Genomic DNA, 7443 nt, shown 5'->3' on the forward strand with positions numbered 1-7443 from the left:
CATCTTCAGTTAGTATGCAGATATCGATAGCTTATCGTTTTTCCACTGAGACTGCACACTAACAGAAGTCTGTGATAAGTATCATGCCAGAAGTTCAGTGAGGAAGTGAGTGAGTGAAGTCGCTCAGTCGTGTCCGACTCTTTGCGACCCCGTGGACTGTAGCCTACCAGGCTCCTCCGTCCATGGGATTATCCAGGCAAGAATCCTGGAGTGGGTTGCCATTTCCTTCTCCAGGGGATCTTCCCGACCCAGGGATCGAACCCGGGTCTCCTGCATTGGAGGCAGACGCTTTAACCTCTGAGCCACCAGGGAACTGGAGGAGGAAGAGGCCATTGGGATCCAGAATGCTGCAAACTATGCTAACACATAGATTACTTGACTGACTATGTCTGGGACAGTCTATTATAAGTTTTAAAGCTTTAGGAAGGAGATAGGACTTAAGCTGAAACGTGGAATCTGGGGGAGGGGATTCCGCTAGCTGGAGAAAAGGGTGAGAATAAGGGAGGAAAACAGCATGCTAGGGCTTCCCTGGAGGCCCAGTGGTAAAGAATGCACCTGCCAATGCAGGAGACGTGGGTTCAATCCCGTAGTCGGGAAGATGACCTGGAGAAGGAAATGGCAGCCCACTCCGGTATTCTTGCCTGGGAAGTCCCATGGACAGAGGAGCCTGGCACTCTTTGCTCTGGGTTGCAAAAGAGTCAGACACAAGCTAGTGACTAAACAGCAATAGCATGCGAAGCCATGCAAACGGAGACCAGAGGGTCCAGGACATCGGGACAAGGAGTGTACCTCTCTGGGCAGAGGGGAGTTGGAAGAAAAGAGTTGTTGGAGCAGCACCCTGGGTTAGATTGAGAAAGTCTTTAGGGAGAGTAGAGAAATTTGGGAACCAGTGAGCATTTTCAAATAGGAAAATTATGAAATACAATGTGATGTCTTGGAAAGAGTAGTCAGCTGTCTGGGTCCCAGCTGGAAGAGTAGAAAGAAGGTAGATAGGCTTATTCGGAGGCTTTGGCACCATCTGTGTGAGTTGTGAAGGGTGAGCACAAATTCACAGGGGGATGGGAGGACGGAGAGACAGCGGGCCTGAGAGAATCTTCATGTCTTACAAGGGCCCAGGGAAGGGACAGAGTGAGCGAGTGATGCAGAGGACATGGTGAGCTGCTTCCAAGATGGTCTCCCATGGGCTCCATGTCCCGCAGACCCCGTCTTTGTGTAATCTCCTCCCCTTGAGTGTGGGCCTCTAACCCATAGAAAGTGGCACATGTGATGGGATGTTACTTCTGAGATTAGGTTATAAAGAGACCTGGGCTTCTGCCTTGCTTGCCCTCTTTCACCCACACTGATGGAAGACCACGGCCATCTCGTGAGCTAGACCATAAACGGAGGTGGTGAAGACCTGGGGGCAGCCTCCTGCCAACAGCCAGCAAGGGGCTGAGCCCTCAGGTCAACAGCCTTTGAATAATTGAATTCTGCTGATAACCTTGTGAGTACACGTGGAAGCAGATCCTTCCCCACTCAAGGAATTGGAGCCTGGAGAAGACCATGGTCCTGCCTGACACCCTGTGATTACAGCCTTGTGCTGTGTAGCATATTACCCCAAACAAAACAACATACACGTGTTATTTCACAGTTTTGGTGGGTCAGACATCTCAGTCCTCTCTGGCTTGGGGTCTCGCACAAGATGGCAGTTGTATCAAGGCTTGGCTGGTGAGGATCCACTTTCTTGCTCACTCACGTGGTTGTTGGCTGAACTCAGTTCCTCCTGGGTTACTGGGCTGAGGCCTTGGCTCTTTGCCATATGGGTTTCTTGGAGGGCATCACCGACTCGATGCACATGAGTTTGAGTAAACTCCGGGAGTTGGTGATGGACAGGGAGGCCTGGCGTGCTGCAGTTCATGGGGTCACAGAGAGTCGGACACGACTGAGCGACTGAACTGAACTGACCGGAACTGAGAGCATCTACAATATGGCGGACTGCTCTACCAGAGCGAGCAAGTGAGAGAACACCGGCAAGACGGGACTCAGTCTCGGGCCTTTGCGTTCACTACAGACTGTTCTCTAGAATGGATTAGACTCCTTTAGCCGGAGGTCTGGGTCACTTTCAAGGGAGGAATTCACATGGAGCATTAATACCAGGAGGTGAGGATTGCTGGGGACCCTGTCAGAAGCTGCCTACCACAGCAATAGGCATTTATTATCACAGTTTTTGTGGTCTTCCCAAAGGATTTTAGGTTCTCGGAGGGGCCTTGTGCTTTGTATGTAGTGCTTAAAAAATATTTATTGAATGACTGAGATGATGCTTGCAAAGACTCTTAAAGGTCTCTGAACAGTAATTTTCAACTTAGACGTTAAGGCATTGGTGGTCTCTTCAATGGGTCAGCAGTGTAATAGGGATATAGTGAACTTCAAGGACAAAATTCTGACCCTACATACAAAAACTTGCTTCACTTCAGTGGGTTTAAGAACTCAGGGCTGGACTGTGTAGCCGTGCTGTCTCCAAAAGTGCCTGGCTGACGGGATGGGGTGCCTGGCCCAGTTCACAGTCCTCTCACTGAGCCGTGTGCCTTGGCCAAGACTGCGTCAGTGTGGATGGAAGCGTGCCTTTTGGAAAGATGCCCACTGGGAGGGGATGCTGTTTTGTAGGTGGCACATAGGCCACACCCGTCGTTCTCTGAGGACGTGTCAGCCTTCACGCCTCTCCTCCCATTTGCTTTCACCTGTTCTCCTTGAACTGTACCTGCTGAAATGGACTTGAGGGAGGAGGGGGACGGTGTCCCATCCACACCTGACTTTGGGGAGGATTAAGTTCTGTTTGAGAAGGACTTTGAGAGTCAGGGAGAGAAGGAACTACACAAATGCAGACAAATTCCACCATCCTTATTAAACTGCCAAGAAAATTCTACACACACAGCCATACCACCCTCTCCCTGTGTGCTGGGTCTGACCTGACAATAGCAAACAAACCGCAAGCTGTGATCTGTTTTTAATTCCAAATGAAAATCCACCCCAAATAGAAGTGAGAAGGAGAAAAAGCAGCTCAGCAACAATGTATGCTTTGGCTGAGGACCCCAGGAAGCCTTACTTCTGTGAACCTCAGCCCCCTTCCCTCCCCTACTCATGGTGACTCCGAAAAGCTCAGCTCACACCCCTGGAATGGTGGCCTATTGAGGATAAGGATGTTGACAATAGAGTTTAAGCTGCATAAAAAAACTGCAAATTGCTGTTTGGCCCAGCAATTGCCAGCCAATAATAATAATAATAATAAGTAAATAAATAAAATAAAATAAGGAAAGAGATGATCCTTGGAGTGTAAGTTGTGGAGAGGGGGAACTGGTAAGTAAGTTAGAGCTGGCAACCAGCTCTGGGTGTAAAATACACTTTGACAAGGTGATCACAGGCCGCCCACAGTTGTTAGGCAGCTACAAGAAGTTATTTTGACAGGACGTGTGGCATACTTCAAGTAGAGGAATCAAAGCCCCAGATGATCAGGGACACATTGCCGAAAAGTTCTGGTTTAAAGAACACGCTACTGTAATAATTGAGGGCTGCACTAGCGGGGGCCTCAGGTCTTCCTTTTATAACTTCTGTGTACTCCTGTTGGCGGTGGCGTGCAGAGCAGGAAGAAGGAATGACAGGAATGTTTACAGGGACGAGGAAAACGCCGCTACGGCGGCCATTTTGTGCCCCTCAGTTCTCGGGCTTTCTCTTGGCAACATTTTCAATGGCTTCTCCAACACCCTTCCTCAAAGAACTCTAACAGGGTTGGAAAGTTAGTTTCTCCTCAAAGAACTCTTCCCAGGATGCAGCCAAGGCAAGAAAGACTAGAGCAGCCACACGTGTGCCCCCTTGGGTCAGCAGTTCACGCACTCCAGCCTCTGGTTTCTCTCTAACACACACCTCACCTCTTGGTTTCACTTCACCAGTCATGCTGATGAGTCCTTTGCTTGAAACCAGTCTTTCTCTTTCCCAGTCTTCTTTTCAATCTCACCAACCCCAGAAAGGCATTTTTGTTAAGTTGTAGCAGAAGAGTTTTATTGTTTTGTGTATTTATTTGGCTGCCTGGGTCTTAGTTTTGGCCTGCGGGATCTTTGATCTCTGTTGCAATAGGTGGGATCTTTAGTTGTCTCATGTGGGGTCTAGTTCCCTAAACAGGAGTTGAACTTGGGTCCCCTGCATTGGGAGTGCAGAGTCTTAGCCACTGGACCACCAGGGAAGTCTCTGTAGCAGAAGAGTTTTAAGTGAGAAAAAATAAAGAATTCATTGGATAGAATGTTTGCTGAATAAAGGGATGAAAACATGGCTGGCAGTTAGGGAATTTCAGACTCTGGTGTCCTTACTGATCTGTGTGCCTAGAACTCTCTCCAGTCCCTGCCACAACCTTCTTCTGAGAGCTATTTCTCCCTTCTCTTTCAAACATGTACAGAAGATGCAGTTTTCTTTCATGGTCACACGTGCTGGTCATAGATTATTGGTGTGGGAGTGGTCATCTAAATAAAACTGGTGTAGCAGCTAGCTTATGCTGTCTAACAAATTACATCAAAATGTGATGTCTTAAAATAATACTTATTTTTGTTCAAGAGTCTGAGTGTTGACTAGACTTCTCTACTTCATGCTTCAGGTCTGCAGACTCCAGGGATGGCTCTGTTCAGTGCATATTCATTCTGGTGCCCAGGCCGAAGGAGCAGGACCTACCTGGGGAAAGTATCTCTCACAGGAATGGCAGAAGTGTAAGATGGCAGGTAGAAACATATGAGGATTTTCTCTTTGTGTGCCCCTGTCTCTCTGATCTTACTTGGGCCAGCTTATTTCCCATTTTTCTACAATTTTCTTCCTCTGTGAGGCTGGATGGAAGTTAGAGAGTAAGGTGAGAGGTTCTACTGTGGCTTATCAAACAGAGGTATTCAGAAAAAGAGCGAAAAATTTACTTGCAAAGACTGCAAGGCAGCTAGACTTTGAAAAGACTGGCTGGTCTATCAAAAACATAACTAGTATTTAAGGAAAAACTGCAAAATTATCAGTTACCTACCTTACATTACTCCTGTTGTTGTTTAGTTGCTCAGTCGTATCTGGCTCTTTGTGACCCCCTGGACTGCAACACACCAGGCTTCCCTGTTCTTCACTATCTCCCAGAGTTTGGTTAAACTCATGTCCATTGAGTCGATGATGTCATCCAACCATCTCATCCTCTGTCGTCCCCTTCTCCTCCTGCCCTCAGTCTTTCCCAGCATCAGGGTCTTTTCCAATAAGTCAGCTCTTTGCATCAAGTGGCCAAAGTATTGGAGTTTCAGCTTCAACATCAGTCCTTCCAATGAACACTCAGGACTGATCTCCTTTAGGATGGACTGGTTGGATCTCCTTGCAGCCCAAGGGATTCTCAAGACTCTTCTCCAACACCACAGTTCAAAAGCATCAATTCTTCTGTGCTCAGCTTTCTTCACAGTCCAACTCTCACATCCATACACGACTACTGGAAAAACCATAGCTTTGACTAGATGGACGTTTGTTGACAAAGTAATGTCTCTGCTTTTTAATATGCTGTCTAGGTTTGTCATAACTTTCCTTCCAAGGAGTAAGCGTCTTTTAATTTCATGGCTGCAGTCACCATCTGCAGTGATTTTGGAGCCCAGAAAAATAAAGTCAGCCACTGTTTCCACTGTTTCCCCATCTATTTCCCATGAAGTGATGGGCCCAGATGCCATGATCTTAGTTTTCTGAACGTTGAGCTTCAAGCCAACTTTTTCACTCTCCTCTCTCACTTTCATCAAGACGCTTTTTAGTTCCTCTCCACTTTCTGCCAGAAGAGTGGTGTCATCTGAATATCTGAGGTTATTGATATTTCTCCTGGCAAACTTGATTCCAGCTTGTGTTTCTTCCAGCCCAGCGTTTCTCATGATGTACTCTGCATATAAGTTAAATAAGCAGGGTGACAATATACAGCCTTGACATACTCCTTTTCCTATTTGGAACCAGTTTGTTGTTCCATGTCCAGTTCTAACTGTTGCTTCCTGACCTGCATACAGATTTCTCAAGAGGCAGCTCAGGTGGTCTGGTATTCCCATCTCTTTCAGAATTTTCCACAGTTTATTGTGATCCACACAGTCAAAGGCTTTGGCATAGTCAATAAAGTAGAAATAGATGTTTTTCTGAAACTCTTGCTTTTTCGATGATCCAGCGGATATTGGCAATTTGATCTCTGGTTCCTCTGCCTTTTCTAAAACCAGTTTGAACATCTGGAAGTTCACAGTTCACGTATTTCTGAAGCCTGGCTTGGAGAATTTTGAGCATTATTTTTCTAGCGTGTGAGATGAGTGCAATTGTGCTTTAGTTTGAGCATTCTTTGGCACTGCCTTTCTTTGGGATTGGGATGAAAACTGACCTTTTCTAGTCCTGTGGCCACTTCTGAGTTTTCCAAATTTGCTGACATATTGATTTCCTTTAGGATTGACTAGTTGGAACTCCTTGCAGTCCAAGGGACTCTCCAAAGTTTTCTCCAACACCACAGTTCAAAAGCATCAATTCTTAGGTGCTCAGCCTTCTTTATGGTCCAGCTCTCACATCCACACATCATGGTGAAAACAGCAACTTGCTCACATGATAATCATATCCATCTAGGACATGATACATCTTAAAATACCTGCTTAGCCAAAGTTGGGGATAAAATTGTTTTTGTTGCAGAATCACAGGTTTACAGGAAATATGCAAGAACTTTTTCTTTGGGAGACTAGAAGCATGCAAGATGATCATGATGGCTTTAAATTACGTCTACAAATTCTCTGAAACTATCCCTTCAAAAGGTGGAACCTAATTCTTCTTCACATAATAGTGGGCCAGACAATTAATTGCTAAAGAAAAGGATATGGGAGAAGAGATGGTGTGTTGCTTTGGAGATTAGGTCATTAAAGGCATTTCAGTTTCTACCTGCTTGGTCTTGGGTCACTTTCCCTGGTGCGACCAGCTGTCATGTCATGGGACACCCTATGGGAAGGTCCATGCGGGTAAGAAACTGAGACCTTCTACCAGCACTGAGTCCTTGGGGCTAAGTGAGTCACCTTGAAGGCAAATCCTCCCGCCTCACTTAAGCCTCCCGATGGCTGCAGCACTGGACAACCTTAACTGCAACCTCATGAGACACCTTGATGCAGAACCACTCATCTAATCCCCACCTGGATCTCCGATCCAAGAAACTATGTGAGATAATAAGTGTTTATTGCTTTAAGTTGCTAAATTTGGGGGTAATTTGTTGTGCCCCTAAAGGAGGAAATGGCAACCCACTCCAGTGTTCTTGCCTGGAGAATTCCATGGACAGAGGAGCCTGGCAGGCTACAGCCCGTGGGGTCACAGAGTCACACACCACTGAGTGACTAACATATACACAGTTTGTTATGCAGCCATAGAAGACTAATGCAGCAAGCCGATCTATTGTTTTCGGTTTACCACAGGGTG

At 46.5% G+C, this 7443-nt stretch overlaps 1 non-coding gene across 1 annotated transcript; it reads right to left on the minus strand.

The window, feature by feature from the left end:
* Positions 1-240: 240 nt before the first annotated feature.
* Positions 241-312, minus strand: TRNAW-CCA (transfer RNA tryptophan (anticodon CCA)). Its single transcript has one exon. It is a non-coding gene; the product is annotated as a tRNA-Trp (tRNA).
* Positions 313-7443: the final 7131 nt, after the last annotated feature.

This window comes from Giraffa tippelskirchi, chromosome 2 (genome assembly GCF_054371585.1).
Source record: "Giraffa tippelskirchi isolate mGirTip1 chromosome 2, T2T-mGirTip1v1.2.pri, whole genome shotgun sequence".
NCBI lineage: Eukaryota > Metazoa > Chordata > Mammalia > Artiodactyla > Giraffidae > Giraffa > Giraffa tippelskirchi.